We start from the raw sequence: 13,122 nt of genomic DNA, 5'->3' as shown, positions 1-13,122 counted from the left end.
CACACACACACACACACACACACAATACTATATTTTAAAAATCAATATTATTAATTAAAATCAAAACTTTTTTTAACTAATTTTACAGTATAACATATATAATTTATTATTATTTGTATTATTTAACAGTGTAACCTTAAAAATTAGATCTCAGTGAATATTAAAAAAACATTACATACAAAAAAAATCCATATTAATCTGATTATTTAAAAAAAAGAGACTGAGAGCTTCATCTATAAATGTCTTATCAAAGTTACAGTAAGAACTGATCAGATCTTTCTGAATAAATACGTTACATCAACATCACATTAATATGGAGTTTTTTTTTCATGGTGTTTTTTTTTTAAAGAAGTATTCACAAGGATATTATATATACAAAATATTATCATTATTATTTAAAATATAACATTATTTAAATATTACATTTTAAAAATATAAATATTTAAAATGATATTTTATTTTAATATTATTTATATTATAATATCATTTATTAATAATATTAATAACTATTATTTAACAGTGTAACTTGAAAAAAAAAATTTCTTTACCTTTGTGTCAGTGCCTGCATGTATGTGTGTGTGTGTGTGTGTATATGTACATGTATGTATGTGTGGTGTGTGTTGATTGCTGGCTTGTGGTCATGCTGGGTGCCCGGGTGGTGAGGTGCTGGGTGAGTGGCACATCACCAGCTGAGAGAAAGAAAAACGAGGAGAGGAAGAGAGCTGAGAGGCTTTGGAGAGCACCGGTCCCCCGGCAGACCGCCATTTCACACTGGTGACCAACACAAATTGGATCAGGCCGTGTTCTCATTGCACCAGCAAAAAATCAGACGCACGGGGGGGGGGGGGGGATCCCGGGTAGGTGAGCCCTGCCTGTGTGTATGTGTGTAAGTTGGGGGAAGACCTGGATTCATTGAGAAAAAACAGAGACTGTTTGGCATCGGGAGAAAGCAGACAATTATCTGTATTGATTAAAGCCAGCCAGCCAGCAGGCTGAAGACAGAAAACTATGACTAGATCAATAGAGAGAAGGGGAGAGAGAGAGAGAGACACACACACACAGAGACAGAGAGAGAGAGAAAGAGAGAGGGAGGACGGCTGTGTGTTTTGTGGGGGTACTGCAAATAGGTTGTGAGCTGGCAAAAAAAAAGTGATGCAACAGTTGTACGAAGCAAATGGGACAGAAAAAAGCCAGCGGTGGACAAAGAAAAGAGAGCGTTTTGTTGGGTCTATGAAAGGGAAACTTGAAAAAAAGTTGTTTTGCTCTTTCTGTCTGTAATTTTATGTGACAAATCTTTTTTTTTTTCCAATTCAAATTCAAAAACTTGGCAAAAAAAGTTCGAGTCACACACAAAATAAATAAAAATGGCATACTGAGATTGAGATATGGTGAGTTAACAAGATTATCAGGCATTTTGCATAAATCACAGTTTTCCACCTCATGTATTTGACGCTAAACAGTAAATCACTGCTGAGCAAACAGATGGACAAAGTGAGGGGTGTGGTTATGTGTCACGGTTATTAGTGACAACGTGAAGCCAGATTAGCAGACAAGAACTAAAGAAAGAAGTGTGTTTGCGTCTCCCACTGCAGTTGTATGCTTGTACTTTCTACAAAAATACATCTTGTATGATTAAACTTGAAAGTCAACCAAACTGTGCTAGTGTGTCTAACAAGCCACTTCAAAATCAGCAACCAATCACACACACATAAACATCTGGACACACACAGGGCCGGACTGGGACACAATTTCAGGCCGGGAAATCTCACACTCATCCAGGCCACACAGAAAAAAAGGGGCCAAAATTGTACCTTTTGGGGTACAACAGCTTGTCACTGGAGCAGTACACTTAAAAGGACACTTTTTTACCACTAATATGTACATATTAGTAGCTTAGAGTAGGGCTGCACGATTATGACAAAAATCATAATTGTCGATTATTCCCTTGAAATTGTAATTGCGATTATTAATTACGATTATCACAATTTACATTGAATGATGTTATATCATTGTTTGAAGCAACCGCATGCCATATTTTTAGATGAAAATAAACAAGCTGAAACCCCTCAAACTGAAAAACCTTTCTTCAGTGTCACATGATCCTTCAGAAATCATTCTAATATGCTTATTTGCTGTTCAAGAAACATATTCATTATTATTATTATCATCAATATTTAAAACAGTTGATCAGGATTCCTTGATGAATAGAAAGATCCAAAGATCAGCATTTATCTGAAATAAAAAGCTTTTGTAACATTATACACTATACCAAAATATAGTTATAGGTTATAGAAATTATTACTTTTATTTAGCAAGGATGCTTTAAATTGATCAAAAGTGATGCTAAAGACATTTAGAATGTTACAAAAGACTTCCATTCCAGATAAATGCTGTTTTTCGGAACTTTCTATTCATCAAAGAAACCTGAAAAAAATTCCCTGTTTTCGACATAATAATAATAAATGTTTTTTTTAGCAGCAAATCAGCATATTAGAATGATTTCTGAAGGATCATGTGACACTGAAGACTGGAGTAATGATGCTGAAAAGCACAGTATTCTGAATGATGATAATAATGGGGTGCTACTGATAGCCTAACAGATAGCAGTTTAATACTCAACTACGTTAATAAAGACAAAACTATCTAGCCTATTTACAGATGAAACTGACCAGCACTTGAAGCACTGAACAGGTCAGTGATGTTGCTACATTTCACTGCTTCTTCTGGCCGCTTCCTCTCCTTCATCGAGTCCCACGCATCGGTTCTGTTCGGAACCATTTGACGGAAGCGCAGAACATACGTGAGCTGATTCATGCAGCGCTGACAGTCAAGACTAACTGATTTATGATTTATTATCGATTTATTATCTAATGAAAAAATCGGAAATGATCTCTATGGTACATTGAGAAGGCATAAATATAAAATATTAATAATAATAATAATAGCCTAACTGAAAAAAAAACAAAAACATGACAGCGGGCCAAATCAGCCGCCAGGCCACCGGGAATTCTCCCGGTGCTCCCGATGGCCAGTCCGGGTCTGGACACAAATATTCAATTATGGCACACTCCAACATTGTAGTGCAGAAGTCTGGCCTGATTTCTCTCTCTCTCTCTCTCTCTCTCTGTCAGGGCGTGCGTGAAAGACCGACAGAGAGAGAGAGAGAGAGCAGGTCTTTCCTGAGCTGTAAGGCCTGGGAGAAATGGAACTTAAATGCCTCTCACTGGCTCTCAAACTCCAGTTGCCTTCATTGATGCACTGGCCTACTGCCAACCAGAGGCCTTTTCCACTTCAAAGGGTCCGCGTTCACACACACACACACACACACACACACACACACACACACACACACACATCCTCAACTGTGAGCATGAAATGCACTTCAACCTCTATCTGTACTTCAGGCCTATATCTGTGATGTCCACCTCCATGTGTAATCTTAGATATAAAAAAGGCCACTCAAAGTACGATTCAATGTGCAATTCAAACCTCTATCTGTCATCTGAAAGTCTATAAAACCCCATCTACTGTATACTGCGAGCGAGTGGCATGGCTAAACTAAAACACTCCCATTATAATCGAAGCGGTTTCGAAGCACAAAGTGATTCTAGTTTGTTTTGACGCTTGCGGGGATTTGAATTTGATTTAAAGCTTGCAGTCATTCAAAATCCATAAATTCATAGATGGCATTCTTTAGAATTCACTTTGAAAATCTGAATGGACTTGAACAGGATTCAAATTGGCATTGGTTTAAATTCTACAAGGAGTTTAAAGTGATTCAAATTAGTTTTGAAGTTTGCAGTTACTCAAAGTAAATTACAACATTGCAGCTTTCAGTGGTTCAAATTCAGTCTGAAGCATGAATTGATTTGATTTTGAGTCAAAGCTTGCAGTGATTCAAATTCAATTCATCGTTGTGGTTGTTCACATTCAATTTGAAGATTATATTGATTGAAATTTGATTCAAAGCTCTTAGTGATTCAAATTAAGTTTGAAGCATGCTTATTTGCACTTATGTTTAAAAAGAATAAGTGTTCAATGATTCAAGTTATGAAAAAAAAATGGATTGCATTCTAAATAGAAAAAAATCAGCATGTATGTTTTATGTGACTTACAATTCAGGTACAAATAATTTATTCATATTGCAGTACTTTCCTAGAAAAACAATTAACCATGTCAAAAATGTTAAATGACGAATGAAAAATAAAGATGCATTCAATAACATGCATTAATTAATACATTTGTTTCTCTATTTTTTGTCTAAATGCAATGAAAAAGTGCTACTGTAAATGCATAAAAGCAGCATGTATGTTTTCGGTGACTTAATTCACAAATCATTTATGCATATTAAAATACTTCCCTAGAAACAAAAATGCTTAATGTAAAAAGTTTGAATGACATAAATGAATGCAAAATAACTAAGGATGCATGCAATGCAATTAACAATTGTTACCATAAATGTACTTCTCAATTAATTATGTGCAATGTATAAATTAATTAATAAATCTGCATATTATTTATTTATTTGTTTGTTTGTTTGTATCTAAATGCATAAAAATGTGCTACTGTAAATGCACAAAAAAACCTCAGGCACTTTTTCTTTAGCTAAATAAAAACCTTTATAATTTATGACAAATATTAAGCGACAACTTATCAAGATCAGTAGAAATGCTGCTACATTTCAGTCCCTTTCAGGCTCTACAGGTCTGAGATAGAAACTCTGCGCTGTGTGGATCCCAGAATTCACAAATGTCGATACGACCCACATGTCTACGCCTCAGCCTTTGCATTTCAATGCAGTTTCCTTTTCATTATTTATGACTCTTTTACCCATGTCAGGAAAAAAAAAGCATGGGCCTACACCTCCACACCTATCTCCATAGTAACCAACCTCACAAGTCCTGTATATGCACAGAGAGCCCCTCACAGAGCGCATACCATATACAAAAGTATGTGTGGGTGCATGTTTGGACATACATGTATGCACAAACATAATGGGCTTCCTGGTGTCCTGGGGAGGAAGTATGAGAGGTGAGCGTCTCTCCATGCCTCCGAGAATGGAGTGAGAAACCAGACTACCGCTGAGTGTGAACTAGCTGGGACAAGATGCTGTCATATCTGATGGGAGAATGACAGTCTGCATATGAGGTAGAGGTCTGCTACCCGACCCGATCCCGACGGGTCCCGAAATACTTTCGGGTTTCGGGTCGGGTTAGGGTTAATGTTTAATGAATAGCTTCGGGTTCGGGTCGGGCTCGGGTTTATAGCTAAACTAAAACTATATGCAGGCTATGCTGCTTTCATAGACGCACGCACACACATTATTGCACACGACAACACAGCACGAAAACTTTTATTAGTAAAATAGCTTCGACAGGCTGACTCGCAACGTTATATTTCTCTGCAATGAGGGGGTAAAATCGCTGTTTTTGAAAAAACTAAGCCTCATTGCTCGTAGAGAGAGGCGCGCAGACGCAGGTTCACACATGCAACTTTCATCTCTCTCTCTCTCTCGTGCGTGCACGCTAATTAAAATAAATGATATAATTAATTAATTCAAATAAATGTGATCTTACCGCACTGCATCTCTGTCTGATTTAAAGCAGGCCGAATGCTAACGAGCCTTAACTGACAAAAATGACCATAATTTGCACGATAGAAGAATTATCGTCTTGTCGTATACAACCATTCAAAAACTTGGCAGAATTTATGTGAGCTCTGCACCTGATGTTCATAAACTTTCATAAATGGCAAGTGTTTTTTCTTTTGCCTTGTGAACTGGAGTTTGCTCTTCTAGATGGTTTCTAACTAGCATGTGCAGTCCAGCACTCGCTGGTCGGACGAGAAATGGGACTACAGTGTATTCTGTTATCAGCTAAGTCTAATATGCTGTTGTTACCTTGATTTGCTTTTATTATTGTACCTAAATGAATGTAGATGGGTCGATTTATTTTAAGTTGTATATCTTAATATATACTTAATGCCTTAATGATTCTGTTTCTTTACATGTATTTGTTTACTGACCGTTGCATGCAATCGTGAAATACAGCATTTTTTAAAATTGGCTATTTGTTGTTGGGGGAAAAAAAAAGATTTCGGGTTCGGGCTCTAAATTTAACGGGTCGGGTCAGACAATCTCGGGTACGGGCCGGGTTCGGGCTTCACTTTAAAGCCCATGCAGATCTCTAATATGAGGACATTATATATAAATATAGAAAAGGGTTTCAGTTTTCTATTTTGCATCTTTCTAACACTTGCATTTAAGTGTAAGTTTACTTTATTTATATAGCACATTTAAAACAGCCACAAGACTGACCAAAGCGCTTCACAGTAAGAAACGTAATCATAAAAATGTAGTAATACAAAAATTAAAGCACAAATAAGAAATACAATAGGCAAAAATATAGTCCTAATAGGCCAATGAAAACAAATGGGTTTTTAAAAGAGACTTAAAAATAGACAGGCTACGGGCCGTTCTGATCTCCACTGGCAAATCATTCCAAAGACGAGGCCCAATTACTGAGAAGGCACGGTCACCTCTACGCTTGAGTCTGGTATGCGGAATTACAAGAAGGTTCTGGTCGCAAGATCTTAGAGTTCTCGAGGGGATATACTGATGCAGCAATTCAGATAAATAAATGGGAGCTTGATTGTGCAGAGATTTAAAGACAAATAATACGATTTTAATATGTATTCTAAACTGAACAGGCAACCAATGAAGGGTCTTCAAGAGCGGAGTGACGTGATCCCTTTTTTTCTTTTTTAAAAGGAATCTAGAGGCAGCGTTCTGGACCACTTGAAGACGGGCAATTTCATTGTAAACCATATTATCAGCAGAACAGTTTGAGTGGAAAGTTAAATTTTTACATTCATTTGTGGTAAGTAGCACTGGAGCTCCATGAACAAATGTTCTCCAGCTTGATTTGAGAATGATTCAAAGAGCATCTTGTACTTCAATAGAAGGAAGAATATCTGATTGTCTGCACAAAGGAGTTCACATGGTCACAAATGTGATTTATATTTTGAGTTACAGTGATTTGAATTCATTTTTGCACTGATTCGTGGTCAATTAGAAGGTTGAAGCGATTCAGATTTATTCACGAACAAAGTGATTCAAACTTGGTTTGCCTCTTGCACTGATTTGAATTCGATTCAAAGCTTTCAGTGTTTCTGATTAGATTTGGAGTTTCACATGATCACAAATCTTTTTGAAATTAAAGAGTTTTGAACGATTTGAATTCATTTTGACGTTGAAAGGATTCTGGTCTATTTTGGATCTTGCAGTGATTCAAATTTGATTCAAGATTGCAGTGATTCAAATTCAGGTTATCACTTGCATTAGAATTTAGCATTTGATTAGAATTCAGTTCAAAGCTTGCAATGATTCAGATCTGATTTTGAGCATCACATGGTCACAAATGTGCTTTAAATTAAGTAAGGATTTTAGAGTGATTCAAATTTTTGTGAAGTTTGCAGTGATTCAAAAGCAACAAGAAAGGTTGGAGTGATTCGTTTTGGAACTTTCAGTGATTCAAATTCAGTTTGTCACTTGCATCGATTTGAACTTGAGTGAAGCTTGCAGTGATTCAAATTCGATTTTGAGCTTCACATCATCACAAATGTGCTTTAAATTCAATATGGAGTTTGGGGGATTCAAATTCATTTTGAGGTTTGCAGATGCTTACAACTGATTCAAATTCGAATTTGTCCATACAAAGGATTTCACATGGTCACAAATGTGCATATTTGACCTTAGAAATAGCAGAACCTTCAAGGGATAATTCTGTCTTCATTTACTCACCCTCATGTCGTTCCAAACCTGCATGAATTATATTCTTCTGTGGAACAGAAAGGAAACATTTTGAAGAACGTTTGAATTGTGTGTGTCCATACAAAACAACACTGGAACGCAGACTTTACCTGAAGGGGAAAAAAGCATTTTTCACAATATTTTATTTTGTTTTTCACAGAAAAAAGTAATGCAAACAAGTTTGAAATGACATGAGGGTGAGTAAATTATGACTAATGATTAATTATAATGATGAATTAAAGACTTATTAATTTTACATTGCTCTTTTACAGGTTTTGAATTCTAGATTTTCTCTAGGCCTTCCATGATGGTAATGCCCAATCCTATCCTAATACTTGGTTCCATCAATCTGTGAGTAGTTCAGAATCACGTGTGTTCCGTTTGTACCTGCGCCTGTTCAATAGTCCTGCTTTGGCCTATCGTCCCCTTTTCCTTATGTCACTGCCGCTGGACAATAGCCCTTACTGAAGGTCCCCACCGCTGCAGCTTACACTTAATGAACAACAACCTATCCCCCCCACCCCACACACACCACCATCATCCATCTATCTACCCCCAACACCCCCCTCCCATCCGCCCCTGCCCACAACCACTGTTGTCCACTGTTCACCTCATCCATAGTAGACGGTATTGATTTTCAGTGGGGAAAATAAAAAAGGCCATGAATTTTAATGCTTTCTCTCTCTCTCTCTCTTATACCCCCCATCCACCTTTTTTTCCACCCCTTCTTCTCCTGACCCATCCCTCTGCTGTGTTCTTTCCTGGGGGAAGGATAAAAGAGAGGGGGATGGGACAGTCAGGGAGGGGAGAGGTGGAGGGGTTGGTGGTGTGGCGTTGGGTCATTTCTCATTTCCGAACCCTGGACGGTCACCTCCCCCCTTCCTGTTAACTAGCCTTCTCATTGCGGGAACGCTACAGATGGAAACACGCAACGACCTCTCTGGATGCTCTTCATCAATACGATGTCTGTGACTCTACGCAACCTTGTGTTATTTTAGTTAAATAAATGAATAATCTGATCACCCGACACCATATTTATTATTTAATTATACAAATGCACGTTAATTAAGAGTTTCTACAGCTTCAAAAAAAAATGGGAATAATAAAAAATGATCATTTCATTTGAATTTTTTCAAGTTCAAAAGTTTTTTTTTTTTTTTGAGAAATAATACTTTTTTGGCAAAGATACATTGCACTGTTATAAAGTGACAGTAAAGACAATTGTAATGACAAAAGATTTGTATTTCAAATAAATACCATGCTTTTGAACTTTCTGTTTGCCAAAGAATCCATAATTCATAAAAATCAGATTTCCACAAAAATATTACGGTTTCCACAAAAATATTATGCAGCACGTCTGTTTTCAATATTTATAAGAAATGTTTTTGACCGCCAAATCAGCATATTAGAATGATTTCTGAAGGATCATGTGACACTGAAGACTAGAGTAATGATGCTGAAAACTCAGCTTTACATAACAGAAATAAATTACATTTTAAATATATTCAATTAGAAGACAGTTATTTTACATTTTAATACCGTTTCATAATATTACTGTATTTTTGGTCAAATAAATGCAGCCTTCATGATCATAAGTCTAAAAACCAAATTTTTAGCTAATAAAAAAAATAGTACAAAGAATAAAAAGCTATAGGTAGCTAATAATTCAATACAATATGTTAGTAAACAGGCTGTATTGCATTCTTAAGCACAGCATACACAATATACACTATGCTGTATGACAACTTGACAACTCATTAGCATTACTTGTATTCATGTGACACTTTTCAAACAATAATTAGACTGGAAATGCTCTAGTATTCAGCATTGCTTAAACACGGACTCCATGCTAATGACCATATGGCCATCACCACGTTTGGTGCTGAAATAACATTAAAGCACAACGAAGATAGATAGAACAATCTCCCAGCACTCCGTCAGAGTGACAAATGTTTTAATAATTCCAGCAGTGAAGAATGACACACACAATATACCATTTCTATAGTCGCATAGCCATACAGTGAGTGACCACATACTCCAGTTTACCAGCATTTACACCTAATTGTCATCAGTGTAATTTCTGACAGATAAATAAAGGAGTGAGGAAAAATCTTCAAGGTATACATGCGGTGAGGCTCATAATTCTGACAAGCACATCTTTTTGTGTTATTTTCTGTATGTGGTTTCTCACCGCCTTCTTATATAAAAGCCGAGAGGATGGACGAGAAATGGACAAAATTGAGGGAGTAAAAAAGGGGCTTTTAGGGCCGAAAGCGCGTGTGTATGTGAGCTTGCATCTGTGTGTGTGTTAAAAGAGGGGTCTTAAAAACTGCATCTACAGATTGTTTATACACAGTAATGTTTCATTTCCTTTTACAGCTACACAATGAACTATTATCATCATCCTCCACGGTCTGTTGTCGTCAAGCAAATTTGAACAATGTTCAGTAAATATTTTTAAAATAAGTTTAACCGAGTAGCCTATACCAAACATTCTGAAGGCTGTGCACATTTCTGTGATTTACACTGATATAGCAATACCAAAGAAAATATATAATTTCCTTGAGATTTCTGTCTTTTCTACAGCTCAGTGACTTCTGATACCACATTAAGAACTCATGCATGTGAAATGACAAATTCTGTCTTATTCGTTTTGTCCCGATCTCAATCTCAAATTCTGATAATCATTCAATTACACCATCCAAAGAAAGGACATTACAATCACATTCACACAAAATCGTTCAGTGCAAAAAAAAATAGTTGACGTTAAAATATGTTTTGATTCATATTCACCCTTTACATGTGTCTCTTTGTGATTCAACGATTCATGCGCCGCTCACCTCCACCTCTCGTACCGTACTGAACCACACAGAGGGAAAACATGTGAATGCATGTCTGCTGAGAAGCTAATAATGACACAACGGTGTGTTTCTTTCACATGCTTTCACAGTCTGTGCTTCTGTTACATGCGAAAGGTCATTTGCTGTGTACTGTGGTATTTACTAACAGCCAAGTGTTTTGTGGTTCATTCAGGTTTGCTGTTATTCTTGCGCGTTTTGATTAATCTTGCGAGAGCTGCTGGACTCATAATGAGGATTTGAAATTGAGGTCAAACACTTTTTGAAACGCATCAATACGTATGTCAAGAAATTCTATCGGAACGACACACAAACATTTATAATGGATACATTCAAAAACGCATTAAAACATAATGCATACTACAAGAATCATGCATTTCTCATCACTAAGAACTTTCATCAACTCTGGTTAAATTAAGCAACATAGTTCATTATATTCAAACCAACCACAGTTGATTTACTTGGATATTAAGAGATAAATTTGAAAGGCAGTCTCAAAGATCTATTGCAAATTACATTATACAATGTGCAATATCTCCACATTTTGGAGGCACTTTTGGTGCATATCATAATGTTGGTTGATTCACGTTTGCGGTTGTTATTGTGTGCTTTGATTAATCTTGCAAGTGCTGCTGGACTCATAACGAACAACTGAAATTGTAGTCAAACACTTCCAAAATGCATAGAAAAATTGTATCGGAACATCACACGCTTATAATGGATATGTCATCCAAAAATGCATGAAACATTACATGCACCGCAAGAACTGAGCATTTGTTCATCATTGTGAACTTTCATCAACTCTGGTTAAAGTAGGCAAACAAGTCATTATATTCAAACCATCAACAGTTGATTTTCTTGGATTTTGGAGGTAAATTTGGATCAAAAGATCAATTGCAACTAACATACAATGTCCAATATCTTCAAATTTTGGAGTCACTTTTGGTGTATGTCATAATACTGGCTCATTTAGATTTGCTGTTGTAATTGTGTGTTTTGATTAATATTGTGAGTGCTACTGGGCTCATAATGAACATTCAAAGTTGTGGTCAAACTAGGGATGCTCCGAATGTTCGGCAACCAAAATTATTCGGCCAAACACCGAAAGAGCTTTTGTTGCTATTTTCGGCCAAATAAGCGAAAAGACCAAACAAATTGTACCGAACAATGACGTGACACAATCAAATAGAGGCACGCACTAATGCAACAAACATGTCGGCAGTGTGGAAGCATTTAAAAGTGTCCGTGAAAGACACAAAAATCATTACAATCACCAGCCGTGAGAGACTGTTTAGTACTGCATCGCATGTCTTCGATGAGAAGAGGAAGGGGTGGTTGTTGCTGGTTACTGTATGATGACTGAAATCGCGAAATGCCCTTAAACAATTAAATAAACTGCAGAACGTTGTGTTTTCTAGTACACACACGAATTGCATGTGTTCATACAGCGCTGCGCGGCGCCAGGGTTCAAAGTAATAAACAATTAAATAAACTGCAGAACGTTGTGTTTTCTAATACACACACGAATTGCATGTGTTCATACAGCGCTGCGCGGCGCCAGGGTTCAAAGTAAAAAGCGTGAGGAAAATCTGCGCTGAAATAGTGTTATTCGTCAGTTGCTCAGTAGCATTTTTATGAATTTTTACAAGGCATGTGACATTGCGATACGTGCAACAAACGTCTTCCCATATTCGCAATGAGAATTATTTATAAATCTACTGTTGTCAATAAAAAGAAGCACTGAGGTCTTCCTATGGATTTCTGCCAAAATAAAAGCTGAGAAAAAGCAAGAACTCCATCAACATTAATAAATGTAATTTTTGTAATTGTACTGTTGTTCTGTAAAATAAAATAAAAAAGACAATAATAAGGATAATAATAATTACAACAGCTCTATTAATACATTTATTATAGCATTCACACAGTGTTCAGACTGGGATCTGTAATATTTTCTAATGTTTTAAAAGAAGTCTCTTCTGCTCAGCAAGGCTGCATTTATTTGTACAGTAAAAAAATACATGCCTGATTCAAGAAAAAATATTATTTTACCAACTTATTAATTTCAAGTTAAATGGTGTTTTATTGGTATAATGTCTATTAGAATGTTAAAAAAAATGTTCAGCGTTAAGTAAATAATTTTTAAAGCACATTTTGGCTATTTAATTTATGCTATGGGGAAAAAAATTGGCAAAATGGGGAAAAAATTTGAAAAACCGTTTTCAGTATTCGGCCTTCAGCCCAGTGTTTCATTTTGTTCGGCTTCGGCCAAGAATTTTCATTTCGGTGCATCCCTAGGTCAAACACTTTCAAAACACATCAATGCATTTGTCAAGAAAATCTACAGTAGCTTCACACAAACATTTATAATGGATACGTCATCAAAAACGCACAAAACATCACACATACCACAAGAATTATGCCTTTGTTCATCATTATGAACTTTCATCAGCTATA

The 13,122-nt window shown here is 36.3% G+C and overlaps 1 protein-coding gene and 1 long non-coding RNA gene across 2 annotated transcripts in view; both read right to left on the bottom strand.

Moving 5' to 3' along the window:
- The window catches only part of LOC107554351 (POU domain, class 2, transcription factor 2-like), a 68,997-nt gene that overhangs the window by 31,566 nt on the left and 24,309 nt on the right, over positions 1 to 13,122 (bottom strand). The gene's annotated exons all lie outside the window — the stretch shown is intronic.
- The window catches only part of LOC107554352 (uncharacterized), a 21,808-nt gene continuing 14,804 nt past the window's right edge, over positions 6,119 to 13,122 (bottom strand). Inside the window, exon 3 of the long non-coding RNA XR_001605049.1 lies at positions 6,119 to 6,185. This is a non-coding gene — a long non-coding RNA (uncharacterized lncRNA). The remainder of the gene's footprint in view (positions 6,186 to 13,122) is intronic.

Source organism: Sinocyclocheilus grahami, unplaced genomic scaffold (assembly GCF_001515645.1).
Source record: "Sinocyclocheilus grahami isolate Dianchi unplaced genomic scaffold, SAMN03320097.WGS_v1.1 scaffold498.1, whole genome shotgun sequence".
Taxonomy (NCBI): Eukaryota; Metazoa; Chordata; class Actinopteri; order Cypriniformes; family Cyprinidae; genus Sinocyclocheilus; species Sinocyclocheilus grahami.
Note: the sequence above shows the minus strand (reverse complement) of the source record. Positions and strands in the feature narration are given on the sequence as shown.